Source organism: Molothrus aeneus, chromosome 21 (genome assembly GCF_037042795.1).
Source record: "Molothrus aeneus isolate 106 chromosome 21, BPBGC_Maene_1.0, whole genome shotgun sequence".
In the NCBI taxonomy this organism is placed as follows: domain Eukaryota; kingdom Metazoa; phylum Chordata; class Aves; order Passeriformes; family Icteridae; genus Molothrus; species Molothrus aeneus.
Genome location: NC_089666.1, coordinates 3,860,208 through 3,886,427, shown reverse-complemented (window position 1 = coordinate 3,886,427; position 26,220 = coordinate 3,860,208). Strand labels below are relative to the sequence as shown.

The 26,220-nt window shown below is 43.5% G+C and overlaps 1 protein-coding gene across 2 annotated transcripts in view; it reads right to left on the bottom strand.

Moving 5' to 3' along the window:
- The window catches only part of KAZN (kazrin, periplakin interacting protein), a 226,997-nt gene that overhangs the window by 188,359 nt on the left and 12,418 nt on the right, over nucleotides 1-26,220 (bottom strand). The window lies entirely within an intron of this gene.

The window sequence follows — 26,220 nt, the reverse complement described above, 5'->3', positions numbered from 1 at the left end:
CACAAAGCCCAGATGTGGCAGCCCCCAGGTCTGACTCCCACTGAGGGACAGCAGGGCTGGGAAGGGCTTTGCACAGACCCAAGCACGGGCTGGAGGAGGATGTTGTCAAAATAACCTCCAGAAATCAAACAGAGCAGCAGCTCCAGAGACGAAGCTTTTTATCCCAGCCCTTCCCTAATCACACGTAGAGATGACACAAAGTTTCAGACAGGAATTAATTACTCTGTTACCCAGCTCCATTTAATGTGGCTGTTGCTTTCTGTTGATAAGGAGCAAACAATAAGATTTTGCCTTTCTTGAGGAAGCCTCCAGCCTGTTTTCCTCTGGTTCCTCCTACACATTGCTTTTACTGTAATAGAAGTATCTGATATTTTTTTATTTGATGGGGTAAAACAATAAACATGAGATGAAAAAGGAGAAGGACACCCTTTTGGCTGGAAATCTGAGAATTCAGCTTCATTATTCTTCCAACTTTATCTTCTGAAGCTGCCTCAAATGAAAAAAAAGAAAAGCAGGAGCAGTTATGAATTAATAAAAAGCACTATAATGGACTTAATACAGATTCAAGTTCCTTTTATACTGAGTATCACCAATTTCTGATATTTTCCCTAAGTTGCTTCCATAAATTCTCAAATGGTTTAATTAATTATGGGACTTCCATGTGGCATTGAGATGGGAAAACAAAATAGGTGAAATATTCTCCTCTGGTTAAACTGGTACAAACCCAGAGATTATTTCTTGCTTGATGGGTTATGATTTTCCAGGATACATAGCAGAGTGCAAGGTGGGGGATATTATATTATTATATTATATTATATTATATTATATTATATTATATTATATTATATTATATTATATTATATTATATTATATTATATTATATTATATTATATTATATTATATTATATTATATTATATTATATTATACTTTCAGGCAATACAACCCATACTAACTCCTACACCTTTTGAGGTCAAACAAGCTCAAGTGGCCTAAAATTGCCTTATCATTAATGCACTTTTGTGCTAAGAAATTAAAGAGAATTGGAGGTATTTTCATTTTAAACAACGGGCTGCCAACCTGGAAGGGGAAAAAAAAAAGAAATTCAGATCTGAATTAACATTTGCATAGGCCAAGGACTGACCTCTTCCTCTGCCAAGGCTGCTGTGTGCATCAATGAGCAAGGAACAGGCACACAGGGATTATTCATGAAAAGATATTGAAGGGGGGAGAGGGACTTTCTTATAACTTCATGTTTTGCTCATTGAATTAAAAAAAAAATGAATAAATGAGCACAGGTGGAGCTGAGCACAGGTGGAGCTGAGCACAGGTGGAGCTGAGCAGCAGTTCTGGGGGAAGCTGGAAGGCAGGACACAATTTTGTATCTGGAAGGAAGTGGAGAGGACCTGTTCAGAGCAGAGTTCACCAGACTGTGCTGCCATTTTCCAAAGAAAAGGGTGAGGTTCCTCCAGGAAATTCAGCTTTACTGGACTGGCTCCAGCCAAATTTGGGACTCAGGACAGCACAGGTGTTGAGAGCAAACCTGACTCATTACCAAGTATTTCACCCTGTGTGTAGCATTTAGAGGTCAGTAATGCATCCAGAGGGAAATATAGGTTGGATATTAGGATAAAGTTTTTCACAGAAAGGGTGATAAAGTTCTGGAATGGCTGCCCAGGGAGGTGCTGGAGTCCCCATCCCTGGGTGTGTTTAACAAAGGCTGGATGTGGCACTGGGTGCCAGGGTTGAGTTGAGGGGTTGGGGCTGGGCTGGACTCAATCATCTTTAAGGTCCATTCCAACCCAGTGATTCTGTGAATTCTGTGAATATCAAATTAGTGCACACACACTGCCCACACCACTGCTCTCCTGACCCACAAACCAAATCACTGCTGCCTGGGGATCCCCAGTCTCCACCATCACTCCAGAGTCCATAGGACTGTATCAGCCTGTGCTTAGGTACATCAGCTGTCCCCAGCACCAAGGAGAGGAGCTCCAAGGTATGTGTGAAATTATTTCAGCTGCACTCAGTGCCTGTGGTGATGCCTTGTGAAGGCTGACCTAGAACAGAGACTAGATGAAGCTAAAGAATAAAGTAGGGATTTATTAAGAGGCCTCAATAGATCTACCTTGGGCAGTAAAACTTAAAATGGCCACAAAAACGGACAACTGGTCACGGGGTCTCACACTTTTATAAGTTTTGGTCTATTTGCATATTGGAGTTCATTGTCCACTTACAGCTCTAGCTTATGAAGTCCCATCCTGCTTGTTTTTCTCTCTTCAGCCCACGTTGTTTGTTCTCTTGGGCCTGAGATTTGGATCATTTGTCCTTGGTCCCCAGCTGGAGCAGGAATTGTTTTGTCTCCCTGCTCTGTGCAGAGAGCCCACCATCCCCTAATATGAAGCCCAGACTTACACACTAAAGCAGAACAGAATCTGAAAAATAGAAAAGCTAAACCTGAGGCATCAGTGGAGATATTTGTGGCTGAGCCTGTGGTGGATTGAAGCCACTCCAGAGGTCAGAGCCTGCTGGGTCCCCTTTCCACAAAGGATGTGCTGCCCTTTGGAGTGAGACACCAGGAACAGTCTCCTCCATCTCCCTGCCCTGACACAGAATCCATTTACTGCAAGGAAAGAAGTGCTGGCACTCACAGCAGTGTCCCTTCTTTCTTTCTTTCTGCATTGTTGGCCTATGGGGGTTGGGTGGGTTTCTTTTTCCCCATCTCTTTGATTTCTCACCTTATAAGCACTTGACCCCTTGGAAATAAAAGAAACAAAGCCACCACATTCAGTCATGGAGATAACAGAGCTCAGAGGGATGGGGAAGAGCAGGAATTGACAGAGATGAGCAGAGTTGAGCAGAGATTCTCCAAGCAGGAAGCAGCTTCCCAGAAGTTCAGGGATGCAAGGCAGGTTCCCCCCACCAGAATGGCCCAGCAGCTCCTGGGAGGAGGATCCCCCACATTCAGGGTGGGTTCAGCTGGGGATCACCCCCAAAAGAGGAACAGTGACATTCCTTCATGAATCACCTCAAAATTCAGAGGAATCAGTGTGGACTGCTCCAGACAGCCCCTTCCCCTGCACTCTGATCTCATGGCATACAGTAAAAATCAAAGTAAAGAATAATAAAATTCTTCTAAAGTTTAGGGAAATTTTGTGCTGCTACTCTGCACATTCTTGTGTTATTTTTGTGAAAACTGTAGATCTGGCTCTGTGTGTATCTGTAACACCCATTTTGAGCAGGGTGTTTTTCTTGACCCCATTTCTTGATGGTTGGGATTTCTTCATGCCCAAGTGCATTGTTTTGCTAATGTGTTCCTTGCCAAACTGAGTGAGTTTGCTCTGAACTTCACCCCTTCAAGTCATGCTTTCTGTTAATTTTTCTCACAAGCCTTTCTGCTAACAGCATTCTTCAGGCTCCTAATAAATCACATTTATTAAATAGCAGTAAGAAAGGAACCCACTTTAGGTTCCTAAACACCTCCTATAACAGTGAGAGCAAGCAGACGCCCAGAATCTTGTTTCTTTTACTTTTACAAACAGCATACCAAAGGCCTGACACCTTTTTATAGCATCAGTGTGACCTCCCTCACTTCCCCCAAGGAGTGACTTCATCCCTGAGCAATCTGGGGGCTGTGGATGCACCGAGCACGAGGCTTCCACAGTGCATTAAAATGTAATACTCCATGGGCTCTGATTTATGGGCTGTCACTTAGGGCAAGGCATCGTGCATCTTAATTGGCTGCTCCTTTCCAGCTACTTGGTTTGTTTGGGAGATGAGGAATTTTGCACCCACCATAAATTTTCATGGCAAGACGGGTCTTTGAAAGGCAAAGGAGTTAAAAATGTAAAAATGAAGCAGCCAGAGCTGCATCTCTAACAGTCTCTCTGTGAAACGCATCAGAATGTATCATAGGAAATAATGATGCATTTTTCTTTGCCTGATTTACAAGTTCCAGGGCTTTCCCTGATGGGATCAACTCCATGAGTCCATAGAAAAATCAAATCCGCACCTTTGCAGCAGCCTCAGGGAGCTCAGTGACAGTAGAGGATCTCCAAAAGCTCCACGGTCACAGATATTATTGGCTAATTACAAAAATCCACGACAGATCCACTGACAAATTTTCAAAAAGCTTCAGCTTTTTATTTGCCTCACATCTGACAGGGAACATGTCACCTTCAGAGTATAAGATCCTCAAAACCCTTAAATCAGACAGAAATACAGTGAGTGCTGGCAGTGTCCTCCTTGAGGAGACTTTAATCTTCTTCAGCCACATGGATTTTCAGTTAAAAACGATAGATCTGAAATTCCAAACCCTGTCTGGATCAAAGGAATGCTTGTCCAACATGAGCAGAAAGGAGTTAATTGTACAGACAACGGGCCCATGAGTCAATTACAGAGCTGTTAATTACAGATTTGTACTCAAAACCCATTTCTGACCCATCCTGTGAATAAATTATGCAGGTTGTGTTTTCCATGACCTTTCAACCCTCCTCCTTCTCAAGACACTTCAGAATTTTTCTGTATCTACACAATGACAACCATCACTCCCTGGTGTGGCACCAGTGTCACACTTGGCTGAGACCATCAGTTTTTGGGGTGAAACAGCAGGAAATGGGGGTTTGCTGTGGTGGGTTGGACAACTGTGGTATTTGCTGGGTCCCCAGGACGAAAGAGGAAATGATGAATCTGACTCCATGTTCTTAGAAGGCTTATATTATATTATATTATATTATATTATATTATATTATATTATATTATATTATATTATATTATATTATATTATATTATATTATATTATATTATATTATGAATGTTATACTAAAACTATCCTAAAGAATACAGAAAGGATACAGACAGAAGGCTAAAAGATAATAATGAAAACTCCTGACTCCTTCCAGAGCCCTGACACAGCCTGACCCTGATTGGCCATGGAGTCAAAACAATTCATATGAAACCAATGGAACAATCACCTGTGGATAAACAATCTCCAAACACATTCCAAAGCAGCAAAACACAGGAGAAGCAAATGAGACAAGAATTGTTTTCCTTTTTCTCTGAGGCTTCTCAGCTTCCCAGGAGAAAAATCCTGGGCGAAGGGATTTTTTAGGAAATGTGATGGTGACAGACAACCACCCCAGCCCCAACACCCATCTCACCACCTCAGACCTTCCCTTTGTTTTTTCAAGCCTTGCAGCCCCTGGCTGAGCTGGAGAAGGTGGTTCTGTCTGTCTGTCTGTCTGTCCTTTGGCACATCGATTTCTCCATGGCTTTATCCCTCTGCCTTGTCCAATGACTTCACACAACCCAAACATTTCTTTTGTATTGATTTAGTCTCTTTGTTGGACTATTTGACTATTGGACTATTTGATTTTTTTGTTTGGTTGCTTAATCCTTACAATATTGATATTTTTCAGGCTGGCAGCCAAATAAAACCTTTGGAGACACATGAAGTGCATATTAGGAGTCTCATTGCCCAATAAATTGGAGGTACAAATTATACAACCAAATCTGATGAGCATGTCATTACAGATGTCACATTTTGGCACCATGGTGCTTTACAAAAGAGACTTATTTCCATTTATTCTGGTGTGGAATTTAAAATTCCAATCAGCAGAACCACAGACGGGGATTATGTTACCTTGGATTTGAATTCAATTGTAATTTTGGTTCAATTAAAACTCCAAGCTTGCACAATAAAATAATTGTGTGTATTTGATTAGGATCTTAATGACATGTTTGCCCATTACTCCAGCTGTTTTAAAACTTAAATAAGCTTTCTATCCCTTGGAAAATTCTGGGAGACAAGATGGTATTTATAGTATTGAGCAGAAGTTTAAATGCAAAAGACACCAAAGGGAATTGAACAATCCTGACACAAAGACATGATTTTCTCAGCATTTTGTCAGAGTCCTACTGAAAAAGCAGAAATTAACTGATACAAACCAAAACTACACTTGACCTCTGAGATCTGTGGTGGTCAGTTTAATTAGTCCATTAAAAATGAAATGATAATATCAGTTTGAGCAAGCTCACACTTTGCTGTGTCTGGAAGCTCTTTGGAGAGGTGGCAGATCTGGAAGCAGCCTGCCATGCCACACTTTGTGACAATAAATAGCTTTTGGCCTGGCAGGCTGCCCTGTAAGACTGCTCCTATTTAGAGGCTATTATTAACCTCAGAGGCTGTCCTGGGGCTGTTGGCTGGAGTCACTGGCCCAGCAGTGTCCTGCTCTCCAGCCCAGAGTGATGCCAGTGCACATGGCTGCTTCCCATGCAGAATTCATTGGAACAAGGGAGGAATTCACTCCTTTCTTTCGTTGCTTTGTGTCTACATGATCACTGCAAAAGTGCAAATTCAAGGAGTTGTGTGTTTGTTTGGAGGTCTTTGTGTGTGAATCTGCATCCTGAGATATCAGGGAGGAAATAACTAATATTAAAATATAATAATTATTTATTAACATAATATTAAGGGGCTGCTTGAAGTCCTGGGAGGCTGCAAACCTGGCACATGGCATCTCAGATAAAGTCAGTTTTTATACTGTCTCAAGACTAAAACATGTGGCTGTAGGGGGTCTTTTCTCTCTTCTGTCTCTTTAAAACTCAAAGCCTTGGGAAAATTTGAGTTTTCAAGAGCTGAGGAAGGAAGTCCAGCACTATTTAAAGTCTCCTCTCCCCATGGATCTCAGCATTGGAAAACCCAGTCCTGAAGCAGGTAAAGCTCAGCTCACAAAAGCTGTGCCTGGGGTACCTAAAGGATCTCCTGTAGCTACAGCTCGTATTCAGAGAGTATTTAGTGTACACATCATCAATTTAAGATGAAATATTGAGTAGTGCTTGCCAAAACTCAAGTGGGGAGTGGTCATATAAATATCTATGACAAGGACAGATAGTTGTGCAAAGCCCAGTCTCTAATTCCAGCAGATTTCAAAAAAATGTAGCCTAAAAGTTAAATCTTATTTGTAGAAATGTTATATTCACAACAACTCTATCACCTCTGGGGGCTCCTGCCCTTCTCTGACTTTCTCAGGTGAGCTCTCAATTCCTTTTCTCCATTCTAGTTTTAGAGACAGAGAAAGAAAATCTAAACAAATGAAGTTTGTGTTTTAAAAGCTCAGCAGAGGTTCAGGGTCACTCCTTGGTCTACACAGATACATCAGTCATGGAGGTTTAATAACTCAGGTTCTGTGGTAGGCAGTATTTAAAGTCAGAGGAACCCAACAGACATAAATCCTCATCAAGTCAGACTGTCCTATTTTCTTTCTGCCACACAGAGTTTTGCTCACAGCATCGAGGGTTTTTGTTCACAGCCTCAGCAAAGAAAGTCACTTCCTACATCCCACTGTCTCTCCCATATCTCCAGACTTGTAATTTTTAATTATCCCTTCTAGCAAATAAGTAATCAGAAATGTAAGGAAAGATGTTCAAGAGCAGGTAGTTCACACAGCAGTCTTCAGTATCACAACTCAAAAATGAGATTAAAACCAGCAAACCCCAGCCAGAGGCAGTTCACAACCACCACCACAGTGATTCAGAATAATGCAATAAATAAATATAATAGAATAATGCAATAAATAAACTGCCCCAAAACCTCCCCATCCTCAGAAAAGCAAGGGAGGACACAAGGACAAACAGGGCTTGAACAGCAAAACAAGCTGGAGCACTCACACCAATTTTAAGGGGATTAAGTAAAGCCCTCTCCTCCAGAGACTTCAGCAGAAACTTCCCCAGGTTGGAGTGATACAGTATGAAAAGCAATTTCATTTCTTCCATGGCATTTATAAGTAATAAAAGCAGCAGCAGGCAGTTTCCAAAAACAACTGTAAGGTTTTACAAGGATGTTTCTGGGATATATGACCAGCACCCTCCTTTTTCATTTATTTCTTCTCCTTTAGCTCCCAGCTTGCAAAAACAACTGCAACAAGTATTTTAAAGTATTATGGCAAAAAGGTCCATTGCAAGGCCAGGGTGGATGGGGCTTGGAGCAACCTGATCCAGTGGAGGGTGTTCCTGCCCATGGCAGGGGCTGGGACAAGGTGGAATTTCTGATCCCTTCCAGCCCTAAACCATTCTGTGATTCTGAAACTTTTAATTCATGTCCATATAGGACTCCTCACACACAGCACAATCAGAAGCTATTCCCTCCACCTGAACTAACAGCAATAGATTAATCTCTAATATCTTTTTTTTTCCCAGTGTGTTTTTAATGCAGCCATCACTGCCAATCCTGTCCCCATGATTACTGAAATACAGTCCCATGATGAGAAGACTGTTCCATTAACCCCCAGCTCTCAGTGAGGCAGTGAAGGCAGCAGGATGGACCTAACCTCTCACCACCCAGATGTCTGATGGCTTTAACTGGCTTTAATTACATTTTAATTACAGTTAGAGTGAGCGATACTTGAGATGGTCTAGGGCTGCCAGATGTATTTATTCAGCTATTAGAATTTAAATCTGTTCCATTCCACAGATTGCTGTGGTGTTAGGAAGAATTAAGCATCCCATTAATAGCACCCAATAGTAGGTGGATAACAAGGGTGGCTATACTTGCAGCTGCAACACCACGAGTCCAGGATAAAGAAAATAGAAAACTTCCTACAGATGACCAAGGTGAAACTCTGCCACTTGTTTTCCTCATTCTTGACTGTACTTTTGTAGTGGCTTTTGAGAACACAGCCCAGTTTTGTTAAAATAGAGATGTTTTCTCCTTCAGAGGATTTTTATTTTAAGGAAGCAAAAGCTAAGGGTGCAGGAACAGAACTGCAAACTGGAATTTGGATGTGTGAGAGAAACAGAAATTTGCTTACCAACACACAGGGGGTACTGAGCAGTGGGAAATCAGCAAGAGGAAAACATCTGCCTCTGGTTTGGGTGGGAGCCTGTCTCTGCAGGCAGCTCTCCCTCCTCTCAGCCCAGGCCCACGCCCATGGGACAATTCCTCTTTTTCCTGTGTTCAGACAGAAATCCCACTGTGATATTCACATTCTCTGAAAAATCCCTTCACCCAGGGTTTTTCTCCTGGGAAGCTGAAAGGCAGCAAGAGAGGCCTCAGAGAAAAGGAAAACAATTCTTATCTCATTTGCTTCTCCTGTGTTGTGCTCCTTTGGAATGTGTTTGGAGATTGTTTACCCACAGGTGATTGCTTCATTGGATTCTGCTGGGAGTTGTTTTGTCTCATTGACTCTGGAAAGAGTCACAAGTTTTCATTATTTTCTTTTTAGCATTGTGTAAGTATCCTTTCTGTATTCTTTAGTATAGTTCAGTATTCTTTAATATAGTATAATAAAGTAATAAATTAGGCTTCTGAGAGCATGGAGTCAGATGCATCATTCTCTCCCCTTGTTACTGGACCTGCATTTACAATATCTGACCATGCCATTGATTTATCTTTGGATGTGCTTATTCCAGTGTTGCTCCTGGGGCAGATTTTCCAAGGCACTGCAAATCTGCTGAGCTCTGCTCCTGCAGCCAAGCTCAGCCAGCACAGCTGCCCCCAAAATCCCACCTGGGGGAGGGATCCCACCAAGGACTGCCCTCCCTGGAACTCCTCTGGCCCAGAGCCATCCTCCAGGGGCTGCTCCAGCCCTCTCCAGGAGCCAAGTGCTGTTTGAAAAATTCCTGTGCTGTCCTTTGGAAATTCATGTTCCTTCCAGAGTTTTCTGTAAGGAACAGCAGAGGGGACTGCAGTGGCGTTGGTGCGCAGAGCCAGTTCCTGATGAAGAACATCTGAGGGTTGAAGGGTTCCACCCTGCAGGAAGGGTCACCTTCTCACACCTTGGACAGCTTGGGGCTGGCTCTCTCAACTCCTCTGTTCTTGGTAACCACCAGCAGATCATCCAGAGAGAATCTGGAGCAGGGATGTGCTTTAGTGCCCTGTGCTCAGGAGGAGCCTGGGAGGATGAGCTTTTCACTTGTCTCCTCTGGGCCAAAGCTGCTCCTCATGCCCCTGCACCACCCCTGAGTTCTCCTGCCCCTTCCTCTCCCTGAATGCAAAGCAGATCCACGGGGAGGGTCCCAGCCCCCCTCCCTCAGCAGGAATGAGGAGAGGAGAGCCCTGCTGGAGGAAATGCCTCAACAAATGAAAGCACAACGTGCTAAATAAAACCAGCTCCATTATTGGCTCTCTATCCCCCTTTGGTGAACATCCAGCCCCGACCTCCTGCCTTCTACAGGGCTCATGAGGAACACACAAAACATGCAAAAATCCTTTTTTTTCCACTCTTTCAGGTTTTGAAGTTGTGGTGCCCTGGGGCTGAGAGCCTGCATGTCCACCCAGCACAGCTCTGGACCACCCACACTATGACTCTGCCTCAGAGCACATGAAAAAATTCTATCAGGGATAAAAAAGACAGGTACCCCCATCTGTAATTATCACATGCCAACTAATGCCTGTTGTTGGGGAAAAAACATTTTGCAAGCATCTGGATGCTTAAACAAGCAGCAGAGAAAGTTCATTAATATAGAAATTGAAGTTAATTAACTAACTGATGGTCTCCTCTGTTCCATTCACTTTAAAGGAATCTGCATCCTTCCCTTGGTCTACTGGCTGGCTTTATTCAGCTCCAGTTGCTATATCAAAGTGATATATTCTGCTTACAAATTCAAGGCAAAGCCCATTTATCTATTACAGAAGGAGAATGGATTTACATTTAAATGGCTGTTCTTCATGTATCTAATAACTCAGTTGAGTAATCAAAGAAGTACAATCTAAGCAGGAGCCTCTGTGTGTTTGGCATTAATAAAGGCTCTAAGATTCCTCCACACATTCCTCCCAATTTATTTATTTCAACAGAATGGGAAAGCTGCTGTTCCCCAGCTGCAATCAGCCAGGGAGAAGGTTAGTTGGGAATTAACAGGCTGCTTGCTTAGGCTTACATTTCAGTTAAAAATTCAGGCTCAACAGGAGAGCAAGGAATTACCGTGGCACATGGACTTTCATTCCTTTAAAAAAGTAAATAAATAATGCTTCAAAGGTGTGAACAGAACCTTGGCAACAAAACTGTGGCCACTGAGAGCAGCTGGTATCGTGGGTTCACTGAATTCAGTGAGAAATTGCAAGGATTGAGCTGGCAAGATCCAAGCAAAACAATTTGCAAAGTGAAACACACTTGGAATAGGAAAAGGCCAAAAGGAAATAAAATTCAAAATTATGGTAATCAACTTTTTAATTCCTTTTCCTTGGGCTACATTCAAATTATCTAAACATATGCAGAAAAATCTGTGTGTGCATTAAAAAGCAAGTAACTATAGCTGAACCAAAACTATCTTCCCAATGAATGGCTTGCAAAGCACAGAATTTGCTATTAAATTTTGGGTTGTAGTAATTTCAATGGCAACTTGACCCCAAAAACCTATCAAAATCCAAGTCAAAGATAAGCAATAAGAAAGAAAATGAATCTGAAGGGAGACAGAGAAAATTCCACGCTCCCTGCCTCGATGACGATCAGCTGACTTTTCACTGCAGAAAAATGTTCCAGGAGCTGGAGAGGTCTAAGGAAGCATTTAAATGAGGAGAGTTTGGAACTCAGCACATCCCTGCTGCTGTTTGACTGCAGGGACTGCGCAGCTCCCACCATGTACACAGCAGATGGCCTAAATAAGGCTAATAAAGATACATTAATGTTTCTGTTGCCTTCCTTGTAAATAAGATTTCCCTGTGGGTTTACTAATTCATTAGCCAGTTTCTCTACAGCTTCTGACCACAGATCACAGAGCCATGTAGGAGATGTTTGAGTCTGCTGCACACATTCACCATCTTGTCCTTTCCCACAGCAAGGATTCTGCTCCAAGAATTCTGAATTCTAGGAGAAAGTCTGCTGGGGTGTGCTGCAAACCTAAGCAATGGTTTTGTTTGCTGCTGAGCTCCCAGAAAGTTTAGATTTAGAAACAACTCTTGGATAATTTATTTCTAGATTTTTAGGTAACCAACTCCAATTTAAGTATTTCCCCAAAGCCCCACTGCTGGCTGAATGCACAAGCAAAGCACAGAGCAATCAGATTTATCCTGATGTAGACCTTGTCTGCCTCTGGGCCAAAGATGCTCTTCATGCCCTGTGAAAAATGTGTATTTTATGATTGGCTTTTTGCAAATATTAAAACGAATGTTATATGTGTTATGTTAGAAAGTTATGCTCTATTAATTTTTTTAAGTAGTGTGTTAAATATAGTTTAGGTTATAACAAAATGTTAAAATAAAAACTATATATGTGAAATATTTTTTTAAAGAAAGGAATGAGGTGCTCCCACGGAGTCAGCAGCCACAGGACACCTCAATCTTTCAGAGAAAGAGAATTTATTGCTCCATTATCAGGAGAAAGGAACTTCTTCCTGCCTTGCTCAGCCATGAAGAGGCTGTCAGGATTCAGAGGAAGAAGCTGACACTGCCCAGACAGAATCCTGTGTTTGGATGGAATTTATGCATCATGGATGAGGTGTATGAATATGCAACAGGCTGTTGCTCTAAGGGTTAATCCTCTGTTAACGTGGGTCCTTTTTTGGGTTTATTTTGCCCAGAAAGAGGTACCCAGACTGTCCATAACTCTTTGTTTCTATTGTCTCATATTGCCCTAATCCTAATTGTCCAAAATTTTTATTACTCTAATTAAATTGCTATTTTTAGAACCATTTTATTACTATTAAACTTTAGGAATTTTAAAACCAAGTGATTGGCGTTTTTCACATGCCCCCTGCACCACCCCTGAGTTCTCCTGCCCCTTCCTCTCCCTGAATTCAAAGCAGATCCACGGGGAGGGTCCCAGCCCTCGTCCCTCAGCAGGAATGAGGAGAGGAGAGCCCTGCTGGAGGAAATGCCTCCAACAAATGAAAGCACAACGTGCTAAATAAAACCAGCTCCATTATCAGCTCTGCTTTCCACCTGCAATTACTGTACATTTCAGCTGAATATTTCTTCCTGGCAACCGAAACAGTTTCATTACAGCTTAAATATGTGACAAGGAAGCTGACGGCAGACTTGTGAAAAGCAATTACTTCGGACACTGATTACTTCCCATGCAGGCACTGAGTGCTGAAACTGCAGAGAGCTGGGGAAGCCCACAGTGATGGGTGAGGGACTGCAGGGTCTGGAGCAGTTAATGAATGTTTGGGGTGAGCAGGGAGGGGGAAACTGCAAACATCCAGCTTAACAGTCAAATTAATTAACATGAAATAACTTAATATGTTTAGTTTAAATGCAATTAATTTACAGGAAAAAAAAAAGCCAGCCTAGAGACAGATAGCTGGTGCATCTGGTGCAACAATCAGAGCAACATCAAGTTCCCATAGCAACATAATTGTTAGAAACAAGACAAACATACTTAGGATGGTGTGGGTTTGGTTTTAGTCCATCTGAGTGATGAGGACTGCACCAACAGGGCCCAAAACATTGAGATCAAAATTTAAGAACAGCTCTGAAGACTCTTTTTCTTTCTCTAAGCTGAGAGGGCATTGCAGTGAGATCTGAACTAAATCTGGAAATGCTGGTGCTGATGTGGGGAGCTGCAAAAACAACTGCATTGCATCAGCACTGGGACCAGTATCACAGCCCTGTGGGCTCTGCACAGCTCAGCCACAGCAGACCCTGGCATCCCAGCCCTGCAGACACAGACACGGCAGCTCTGGTGCTGTGAGTCAAGGTTTGATGGTCCTTAATTACTTCATTAATTAGAAAGAGCCAAAAAGACACCCCAAACCTGTCAGTCAGTGCTGTAATTGTATTTTTTTAATCAGTGAGTCATATCTAATGATGTTTCAAAAAGATGGAGGAATCCTGGCATACCTGAGCTCACATATCACTATTTTCTGAAGAAGTAAAGAACTTCATAAAGCCCCTGGCAGGTGCTGTGCTCTCTGTGTCAGGGCTCAGGCTGGGCACAGAGCCCCACAAGGCTTCAACTCCTTGTCCAGTTTCAGCAGGAGGTGAAAGACCAAGGGCAGAGGCTCACAGAGATCCAGGAGGTCCATGGGCTGCCTGAGCCACTGCCCCCCATGGGAGTTTGTTCTTCTTCCTGACATGAGCTTTAAAATCAGTTCAACTCAGAACTGGAACAAAAAAAAATCCTTAAGTGGCAAACTTGGGTTGTACTTTCAACTGGTTTCAGCCAAAATCAAATTTCAGAGATAAATTGATGCTCTGCCCTTTCTCAGGGGTGCTAGACAGTGATTTCCTTCCCCTTTAAATGCCATGCAGTGGATGTGACATTCAGTCAGGATCTTATTGACAAGTGAATATTCCCCACACAGTCACCAATCGTGGCTGCTCAGCTGCTGCACTGATCAGGGACTGGCAAAGGGAGCTGCTCATCCACTCCACGTGCATTTAGCTCCTGAATAAAACCACTGCTTCACCTCCTACATTCCAGCTGGATCATAAATCTGCTCCTTTCCTTCTCCTCCTCGAAAAAGCACCGATACTCCCTTAAAATCAGATTTTAGAGGAAATTTCCATCCTTGTGCTTGACTCGCTCATTAATTATTTACCAAGACTTTCAAAACACAGCAGCATTGATTGCAAATTTGTAATTAAGGCTGACTTGTATTTTTCATTAGAGCAAATGTTCATATCCTTTGTGTCCCCCCACCTCATGACACCAATCCTCTGAGTATTTTATGATTTCACCAGAATATTCAACAATTAGTTCAATTTGTGGGTGCTGCCTTGAGCAGTGGCTGTTCCTTGGCTGCCTGGTTTCAGGAATGGATCAGCACAGGCTCCAATATCAATGTTTTACTGAGCAAAACACAGCTGATTTTAAGTTGGGTTTGTTTCCTCTAATGGCTGTGATTATCTGCTGTGCAGAGGCTTCTCCACCCCATCGTTGGTTCCCTAGGGATGATACCAGAGAAAGATAAAAGGCCAGAGGGTAATCATACAACTTTTCATTTCCACTGATCTCTGAGCATTGAGTAAAACACAAAAATGCCTCCTACACACACCAGTCAGCTTCAGCACTAAAGATTTATCTGGCAAATACAGAAAGGATTGAGGTTTTAGAAATAAATAGTAAATAAATGGTAAATAGAGACAACACTGAGGTTTTTTTCAAGGACTAAAATTAGAAAACCTCTTTTGATCATCTGAAATATTTTCCTTTTGCAGCCAGCTTGTTAACTTGGCTGTAGAGGGACCTGATAAATGATAGAAGTCCCTCCAGGAGTGCAGATACTTGTGCTGGAGCAGCAGCAGCACAGAAAAACCTGGAGATCAAACCAGCATTGAGATGGCCATGTTTGCACATGGAATCATTTAGGTTGGAAAAGACCTCCAAGATCATCCAGTCTGTGAAAAATGTGTATTTTATTATTGGCTTTTTGCAGATATTAAAATGAATATGATATGTGTTATGTTAGAAAGTAATGCTGTATTAATTTTCATAAGTAGTGTGTTAAATATAGTTTTGGGTATAACAAAATGTTAAAATAGAAACTATGCTGTGTAATATGCTTTTTTTTAAAGAGAGGAATGAGGTACTTGCACTGAGACAGCAGCCACAGGACACCTGGATCTTTCAGAGAAAGAGAATTTATTGCTCCCTTTTCAGAAGAAACAAACTTCTTCCCACCTTGCTCAGCCATGAAAATGCTGGTTAGGATTCAGAGGAAGAAGCTGACACTGCCCAGACAGAATCCTGTGTTGGAATGGAATTTATGCATCATGTGTGAGGTGTATGAATATGCAACAGGCTGTTCTTTTTAAGGGTTAATCCTCTGTTAACGTGGGTCCTTTTTTGGGTTTATTTTGCCCAGAAAGAGGTACCCAGACTGTCCATAACTCTTTGTTTCTGTTGTCTCATATTGTCCTACTCCAAATTGTCTAAAATTATTATTACTCTGATTATATTACTATTTTTAGAACCATTTTATTACTATTAAACTTTAGAAATTTTAAAACCAAGTGATTGGTGTTTTTCACAAGTCCAACCACCAACCCAGCTCTGCCAGATCCACCCTGACCCTGACCCTTCCAGACTCCACCACCTCCCTGGGCCTGTTCAAGGCCTGGCCCCCTCTCAGTGATGAAATTTTCCCCAGTGTCCAACTTGAACCTGCCCTGGCACAACCTGAGGCTGTTTCCTCTCACCTGTTCCCTGCAGGAAGAGCCTGAGCCCACCTGGCTCCACTCTCCTGCCAGGGACTTGCAGAGTAGGAGGGTCCCCCCTGAGTTCTCCTTTTCTCCAGACATATTTCCCCAGCCTGCAGATAAAACCCGTTAATTTCCAAGCTAAAAAATCTTTATTTCTGACTTTATCATCAGAAAGAAAGGCACAAACACTCCAAGCTCCTCAGCCAAGGATGGTGTTTGGGATTTTTTCCCTGTTTCATCCATCACACTGGTTACAGAGTCCAAACTCTCTCACCCACAGCTGCACAGTCACTGTTGTGCCAACAGGAAAAAAAGCAGCTTCTGTTGGCAAACCTGGTAGATCAGAGCTGGGTCAAAGCTGCCTCTGGAATAAGGAGGGGCCTTTTTCCCAGGCTGGTTTGTGATTTACACTCCCCTCAAGAAGCCAACACAGCAATTGCCAGGACAGCTGTGGGGGAGAGGGGGATGTGAGGCCAGGCACACGTGAGATCCCAGCCCACCCTTCCTGTCCTGCATTGCAATGTGTGTCTGTTAGAGCTGTGCTGGTTAGCTCTGTGCATTGGGCAGCTTTCTTTAGCTCTTCTACAAACCACTCCTCCCTCCAGGAGATCTCTGCTGTTAATGGGCCATTGAATGTCCCTGCATGGCTGATAAAATTCCATCATCCCATTGGGAGATGTGAGCCCAGAGGGAGGAGCCAAGCATTCCTACCCGGATATAATCTGGAGATTCTGGAACACCAGCCAAGCATTGTTACCTGGATAGAATCTGGAGATTCTGGAACACCAGCCAAGCATTCCTACCGGGGTATAATCTGGAGATTCTGGAACACCAGCACAGCTTCTGCACTGGATTGCCCAGAGGAACAGCAGCTGCCTCTTGCCCTGGATCTTCAGAGGCAGAGACTGCACCTTTCTCCAGGATCCCTGCTCCAGCAGAACCAGCCCTGGCACTGCAGGAGGGCTGAGCCACAATTCCAATGGGACTGTGCCAACAGCCTGACCCACAGGGTGTCAGGTTGGGTTCTGACTCTGTCAGTGTTGTTGTGTTTCACTGCATTGTTCATTTTATTTTTATTTCCTTCCCTAGTAAAGAACTGTTATTTCCTGCTCCCATATTTTTTGCCTGAAAGCCCCTTAATTTCAAATTTATAACAATTTGGAGGGAGGTGGTTTACATTTTCCATTTTAGGGGAGGTTCCTGCCTTCCTTAGCACACACCTGTCTTTTCAAACTGAGACCCTTCCACACATCCCCAGCACAGCCCTGCCTGCTACCCAGAGTGGCCACAGCCTCTCCCAGTCACACAGATGCTACTCAGACTTCACACACCTGCTCCTCTGCAATTCTCAGTGACTAAACAGCCCCTAAAATGAACTGCCCTTGGAGAAGGGAAGGAAAAAACCACAAAGAGAATATTCTATCTTCCCAAAGAAACAAAACTCCATCAGATTTGCAACAAGGAATTGTAAGGCTTGAAGTTATTATATAATGGTTCTATTGCTGGGATACCTGCAGGGGTCAATCAGTGGAAGACTGTTGCTCTTGTGTGATGGCATTACCATATGGAGAAATTGTTCCTAGGTATAAAGAGGATTTCCTCTGATGAGCTCTTGAGCAGAGTACGGGGCATCTGTGTCTTTGACAGAAAAAGGACAAACAGAGTTATCTAAAATACTGCATGGCTGATTTTTGTCACCTGGTGTCTCATTTGTTCCCTTCTGAATCCAAGGCAGGAGCACATTTGTGAAACCTCTCCAGGAGGACCAGAAGCTTGGACTGAAGAGTGCTTGGTTTTGATTGGAAAATAAAGCACAGATTTATTCCAGACTGTTCTGCTCCACGCTTTAAAAACAATGTCTGTTACAAGGTTATGACTTTCATCAAACCCAATATGTTTCTATTAGTGATACACAGAACTAGGGGAAAAAACCTAAATTAGAAGTCAGATTAAAAAAAAATCAAACCAGCAAAATTCCAGTTTATCAGCTGGAAAAATACACATTTGCATTTCTTGCTTGCTCACAACACGTAGATTTCTTTTTTCCTTATGGAACAACTGGAAATAATGAAAATGCTGGGTTGGATTTTCTCTTTCATTCATGGGTCTCTCTCAAACTTGATCAACAAATTTAAATTCAGTATTAGTGAGCATCAACTTCTTCCCAGCTTAGGCAACAGCAGGGAAAAGGAGAGTGAAAAAAATAAATTATAGTAACCATGAAATACTGATTTTTAAAGAAAAAAATGAGACATCCTGTTGCTTATTGATTTTTCTTGCAGTTATATGAAATAATCAAATTAATTAAGCCCCTCAAAAAATCTGGAAGACAAAATGTGTGTCTGGGGGGAAGGTGCACAACAGCATAAACCCCTTGTTCAGCATCACCCCTCCCTGACCTGGGGAGATCCAGGTGCTACAGCTGAAGCAGGAAATTTCCAGAAGCATTAGACTTAAGAATTCTCAGCACCTGTGAACACAACACCCAGGAAATAGATACAACTCACTGCTCTCAGAAAAGAAAAAGATCATCTCCAATTTTCCTGGCTCTATTCTTTAAAACATGAGGTTTAGCAGTGCTTAGAGCTCTCTGTGCTGCAAATCATGTAGGAAATGATGCCACAACTGCTGACTCTGGTAACATCATCCCCACCTTCCTCCTCACGTGCCCTGTGCTGACAGATGGATTCAGATCCCCACCAGCAAATCCCATTTGAATTTCCAATCAGATGCAGTGACAAAGTTCCTGCAGTTTGACTGTGGAGCATTCAAGCAGCTCTAATGGTATGTGTGCTTTAGAGGTTTTTAGGGAGAAAGATGGAGTGAAAATAATGAAATTAAATACTTTGCTGTAGTCTGAGCTGGATGCTTTAACGAGCTCCAAAATGTCAAAGGCTTTGTGTTGTCTCAAAGTAGGAAAAAGTCTTTTAAATAAACTCTTGAACTACCCAGCTCACACATCCTCCACCCAAAACAGAGGAAAATGAGTTTATACTGAAATAGTCTTCAGAAGTTACAAGGCTCAGAGCTGTCTGGTCAGAAAGTTTTACCACCCCCTATTCCAGTGCCAGCCTCAGATGGGAGGCATGAGCATGGCAAAGGATGAGCAGCATCTGCTGGGCTGGAGGAGCTGGGAAAAGAGGATTTGATGTGCTGAGCTGGGAGTGCCTCTCCACCCATGGCTGAGCACTTTTACCCCCAGGCTCTGAATATTTATGGCTCCAAGTGCAGCTGTGCTGGAGCCGCCTTGTCTGCACACTCTCATCCTAAAACCCCTCAGGATTTCACCTCCTGGCTTTTATTCGTGCTTCAAAGAGGAGTTGCCACTCAAAATGCAGGTTGGTTTGTATTAAACACCTGAGCAGTGTGAAACAGGTGTGGGGTAGCACTGCTGACCCTACGCTGAACCTCAGGGTTCTAGGGACCCTCAGCCCCCAATAATTCAGTGAATTTCAGGAGGTTTGGGGGAGCTGTGAATGTGGGTGTCTCACATCTTGAGATGAATTAGTGAATTAGTGCAACAGCACAGGAAGGGATGGAGATGCACATCCCAAATAACAACACCCAGGTGGCAATTCCACATGGAAATAAAGAGTATTTGTTCCCAGCATAGGTTACATCTCCAAACATCCTGCACCCAGAGCATTGCTGCAAAAGCAAGAGTGGAAATCTCTCAGAGGAGAATAGCAAAACCTGATTTTACATGTCATTCAACAAACACCATCCCTGCTGCCTTCCATGGCACCCCAGTGCTGGTGTTCCCATAACAACAGAGGAGATGCTCCACTGACCCTGCTGCTCACAGACAGCCCAAGCAGCAAAGGGGATCCAGAGCTGCTAAAAGACTTCCAGAACATTCAAGGACCAGATTCTTACCCGAAAAACTCAGTCTCAGTCTTGAAATACACCTTCAATAACACCCATCTTCATCCAATATCCATTGAAGGGGTTTTTATGTAGATGAAAACGAAAGGAGATAAAAGCCTAACAAAAAATTTGGGTCCAAAGCTGAAGAGATAAAAAATCCAGGCTGAAAAATATCTAAACCTAAAACCATCTTTTTTTAGCCCTTAATTTCCCCAGAATCAAGGTGTGTTTTACATATGGAATTTAATCAAGAACTTTCACAACTCTCTACATAATTTTCTATATGGAAGAATAACAGAGAACCCAGTGAAGCTTCAAGCATTGGACAGAGAAACATTAATCATGCCATACAGGATGAGCAGAAGCACTGAGGTATCAGTGGTAAAACAATACAGGCCATTTGTAAAACAAATACAAACAGAAGAAAACCTATTTATTAAGTTAATTGGAAATTCAGCAAGAAACTTGCTCTTCCATAAAGAATTGAGATTTCTTCCAAGGGCTGATATATGTGCCTTGACATAAGGACTGTCCAAATTGGTCATATGCCCACAGGCTGTGGAGTTAAATATGGATAAATATGGATAATTATTCATCCATTTATTAACCATGACAGCCCCAGAAAATAAGACAAACACCTTTCCTCAAACACATTACTCTCCACTGTAAAATAACAGCCCTGGCAACTCTCTCCTCATCACAGGCCTATTTCTGCTCATTAAAGGAAATTATGGCACCAGGAAAAACATATCACAGAAACAGACCCTGAGGGCAACATCTTACAGTGGACACCCCTCTTTCCATGTAGGAAAACAAAGGGAAGGAGACATTCAGCAGCCCAACAAGCCCCTCCAGGGACTGAGGTTGTACCAAGAGGGATTCCCAGGAAATGCCAATCCTGCATTTTCTCTGCATTGTCACCAGGGCAGGATCACACCATGTGTGGTCCTTCCCCAGGCGAATGTGGCACCTTATCACCTCATGTGGCACCTTATCACCTTACATGGCACCTTATCACAGTGACCTTTCAGCTGCCTGAGCTCTGACTGGCTCTTCTTGGCACAGGAGCCAGGGCAGGGCTGTCGCAGCATGGGGACAGGACTGGACAGGTCTGAGTAAACCATTAAGCCACAAAAAAATCATCCCTGAGATGATGCCTTGGCCTACTGAAGGTTTAGACCGGTAAAGGGGGAAAAAGTGGTGACAATAAGCAGAAAATGGAACAAGGATCTTCTTTTCCTAGTAAGAAATGTCATAACTCATTCTTGGGCTGTTTGTGGAGAGAGGTGAGCCTGGACAGGGGTGTCTGGGCTGGTAACAGAAATCCCAGCAGGTCAGAGAGGCACAGCTGAGCCCACCTGATCCCACTGAGCTGGAGGGGATGTGTTCCAGGGGCCTGCAGGGACAGCACAAGGGCTGTCACATTCACATTCTCTGGAAAAATCCCTTCACCCAGGATTCTTCTCCTGGGAAGCTGAGAAGCCTCAGAGAAAAGGAAAACAATTCTTATCTCATTTGCTTCTCCTGTGTTGTGCTCACATGTGGAATGTGTTTGGAGATTGTTCACCCACAGGTGATTGTTCCATTGCATTCTGCTGTGAGTTGTTTTCACTCCTTGGCCAATCAGGGCCAAGCTGTGTGGGGACTCTGGAGAGAGTCACAAGTTTCCATTATTATCTTTTTAGCATTCAGAAAGTTTCCTCTCTGCATTCTTTAGTATAGTTTAGTTCAGTATTCTTTGATATAATGTACTACAGCAGAGTGGTGAATTGGCCTTCTGAGAACATGGAGTCACATTCATCATTGCTGCCTTTGTTGGGGCAACCCTGCAAATACAACACAAGGGGGAATGGCTTCAAACTGCCAGAGGGCAGGGTTGGGTTGGATACTGGGAAGGAATCCTTCCCCATGAGGGTGGGCAGGCCCTGGCACGGGTGCCCAGGGCAGCCCCTGGGTCCCTGGGAGTGTCCAAGGCCAGGCTGGACAGGCTTGGAGCAGCCTGGCATGGTGGAAGGGGTGGGACAGGGAGGTCTTTAAGGTCCTTTCCAGCCCAAGCCAGCCTGAGAATCCAAGGAATACCCCTCTGGGAAGAGTCCTGTCTTTGGAGCTGTTCACTATAGCTCCTCGCTGGCCCAGACCCAGCAGACACCAAAGGCTCCTCACACACGAGTCACATTTTCCCTGTGTCTGGAAACTGAAACGGTGCCTCTGTACCTACCAAAAATGAGGGAAAACCTCCATTCTTCAGGTGTGCCATGTGCAAAAGGGGAATAAACAGCTAACCCATCATCAAGAGCATTGCAATATTTATTAATGCCTCATGGTAGTTGAGCTAATTAATAAAATAAGAGTTACCAAGAGCAATTCCCCAACAGGATTTGCCACAGAATTATGACAATAATTGCTCACCAGAACTTTATTTAGCAAAACCTCTCCTCTGGCAAGAACTTCCATGCACAGCTTGCCCTACCCTTCATTCCCAGAATTATTCTGGGGTGAATTGTTGCTGACCCGGGTAGTTCCACATTCTCTTGGGGTGCTGCAAGCAGCACTGAGCAGAATTTTGTTTTCCTTGCACTTGCCCCTGGCACAAAGACTTTTGTCACTGCCTTGATCACACTGCCCTGGCAAAAATCCCAAACATGCACCAGCCAAAATCCTGCAGTGAGCACAGTGTGGGTGCTCCAGGCTGATCTGAGATCATCTACTCTAACATGGAGCTGAATTAAATCAAATTGATGCAGCCCAGAAGAAATCTCAAGATTGCCTGGGACATCAAATAAAACTTTTACAGAGGGTACAGCTATAGAGAAAGTGACTGATGAATCTGGACTGATTGCCAGGAGCACAGAAGGCCCTTGATGTGACTCTTCTAAGAGCTAGTTTCCCAAAATACTTTTGATTTCCTTAAAATGCCCTTTTTTTTTTAAATGGGCAGATTGCAGAGCTATTGCTGAGAGAAGAATTCTTTTTCTCTTTGGATTTCACAATTCACTTTGGGAGGCTTCAATTCATAAAACTAAGAACATTTCTCACAACAGAAAACACCATAAAGACAAAAGCTCTGATTTTTATTTCCTTTTTCTTTCCCCTGCAGGTGAGATCACCAGTAGTACACCACCCTCACAGCTGAACATTTCTTGGGCTCAAACTCTCTGGACAAATTTGATTTACATCTAATCTGGCCTATTTGATAAACCAAATGCTGCTGCTTGTAATCATCAAATCACATGAAATCAGCCCAAATGACCCTGAAATGAACCCAAATCTGTGCAGATTAGCTAACCTGAACCAGCTATCATCTACCCCATGGAGTTTGATTGCAGTCAGGATCTGCCCCAGGCAGCTTTGGGATGTCAGGAGCTGCCAGTGAGGAGCTGGGCTGAGGGCTGCAGGTGGGTGAGGAGGGATGGAGGGATGGAGGAAAGGAGGGAGGGAAGGAGGGATGGATGGAGGGAGGGAGGGAGGGATGGAAAGGAGGAAAGGAGGGACGGAAAGGAGGAAAGGAGGGATGGATGGAGGGATGGAGGGAGGAAGGGCGGGATGGAAAGGAGGAATGGAGGGATGGAAGGAAGGATGGAGAGATAGAGGGAGGGATGGAGAGATGGAGGGAGAAAAGGAGAGATGGAGGGAGGGATGCAGGGATGGAAGGAGGGTTGGAAGGAGGGATGAAAGGAGGGATGGAAGGAGGGATGGAGGGAGGGATGCAGGGATGGAAGGAGGGTTGGAAGGAGGGATGGAGGGAGGGATGCAGGGATGGAAGGAGGGATGGAAGGAGGGATGGAAGGAGGGGTCACCTGAAACCCAGAAGAGCCTCCCTCAGTAGCAGCAGGGAGGCAGAGGCACCAGCAGCCCGTGCTGGCAGCGCTGCCCGCAGTGAGCGCTCGGCCCCGGCTGGGGAGGGACCCTGTGCTGGCCCTGTGTGCTCTGGGGTTGGACATCACAGACACTGCAACTCCAGAAATTCCAGAAACATTTGAGTCGGGCTGGCGGGGAGCTCGGCTTTGCAGCGTGCTCTGCCTCCCTCTCCTGGTCTGTTCACAGGAACTCCATAAATCAAGCAAAGCGAGCAGCACCAGCCACACTGCGATGGATATTTGTGCCTTTGAGGTGCCCAAACCCTGCAGGTGGAGAGTGGGGCCCTGGGAACCGTCCCCAGCTCCAGAGTGGGGCCCTGAGAACCGTCCCCAGCTCCAGAGTGGGGCCCTGGGAACCGTCCCCAGCTCCAGACCCTGAGCTGGGCTTGCCAAACCCACACTTGCCATGGCCCAACAGCAGAAAGAGTGCAGCCAAAACACCCCAAATCTGTGGGATTGACATTCTCTGAACCTGAGAGAAGAAGTGAGAGAAGCAGAGAAAAGAATGATCAGAACAATTCTTATCATTTGCTGTGCCTGTGTTTGTGCCAAAGTAGGATGCAATATGGGGATTGTTTACCCAGAGTGATGGGGTTTTGTTTCCTTGGCCTGTCAGGGCCAGGTGTGTGTGTGTGTGTGTGTGTGTTGGGACAGTCACGAGATTCTGGGCAGTTGTGTGCAGTTAAGTGCTTGTGCAAATTCAATTTAAATGTAATGTAATAGAATATAAAATAATATTGTATCATAAAGTAATTAATTTGTCACTGTCATATTTTCTGAAAAATCCCTTTGCCCAGGATTTTTCTCCTGGGAAGCTGAGAAGCCTCAGAGAAAGGAAAACAATTCTTATCTCATTTGCTTCTCCTGTGTTTTGCTGCTTTGGAATGTGTTTGGACATTGTTTACCCACAGGTGATTGTTTCATTGCATTCTGCTGTGAGTTGTTTTCACTCTTTGGCCAATCAGGGCCAAGCTGTGTCAGGACTCTGGAGAGAGTCAGGAGTTTTCATTATTATCTTTTTAGCATTCAGAAAGTTTCCTCTCTGTATTCTTTAGTATAGTTAGTATAGTATTGTTTAATATAATACAGTATCTTAAAGTAATAAATTAGCCTTCAGAGAACATGGAGTCCGGGTCATCATTCCTTCCTTTGTCTGGGAAGCCCACAAATACAATATTAATTAACTTTCTGATATCAATAGAGTCAGATTTGTCATCTTCTCCCTTGTCAGGGCACCCTAATTTACAATATGCATCCCCCTGCAGATCACAATTGTGGGTGTCAGAGCCCACCCTTTCTACTCAGCCTTTCTTAAAGAAATGATCACAGCCCCACTGTCTCAGGAATCATTTCAGATTTATTCTAAAATACCCTCCCCAAGGGAAAGGAGAGGGGGGAAGGCACCTAAGCCACGATTCCCTAATTCAATCAATATGAATGGAAGCAGCAAACCTCCAGTGGAACATTACCCAGCTCAGTGAGGGTTAAGCACAACAAAAACCATCTCTCCAAAAAAGCAGGGAAAACACAACTTCCCTGGACTGCAAACAGCACTGGGCATTCCCAGGTAATTTTTTTTTCAGAAAAGCTGAAAGGGAAGGGAAAAAAAAATACAAAAACCATCTAAACACTCTGCTTTACTCCTAAGGCAAAGCAGCAGCCCCAGCCTGGTTTTGGGTTTTATGTGGATAAGCCTAAATGTGTGATTCATGCCTGGCAATAGGCATAGCTGGAATAGAGTAAAATGCTAAGATCAAGAGGATAATTAGCATTAGATGTAATTAGATCCACACAGTTGGATTCTGGAAGAGCTAATTTGTATTTTAAACTTTCTTGTGTGCCTTTTGCCATCAAAGCTGGAGATCATGGTGATTTTGTTTTTTCCCCCTACATGGAGAACATTAAAATATTAAATGGTAGGAATACCCTCACAAAACACTGCCATGAATTCCATCCATCTCTGATTCTAATGAATATCAAATTTTAACTAAAATGCTGAACTTCACAGGGGGAGAAACAATTTCTCACTTCTGAAATGCCTTCTCTGGGATTCCTACATGTGTATAACAAATCTTCACAGGAGTTAATCCCTTTTAAACAACTGTGAATGTTAAATTACCCTTCTAGTTCATCTACAGCTTGCCTTGAAGATAAAAGCTTTGTTTTTATCTGCAAAAGCAGCATTTTGCTGTTTACAGGAAACAAATCCCACCTTATCAATTTGTGTAGCTGGCACTTATCATTTAATGAGTTTGCTGCACTTAACACATTATTTACTAAAACCCTGCATTTTGAGGAGGGGGAAACAAGAAAATCTCGTCTTTCCATTAAGAAATGGAATTAAGAAATACAATAAATCTTTTTCCTACTTTTGTTTTTTAAAGCAAACCAATTCAGCTGGGGCTGCCATCCCCAGCCTGACA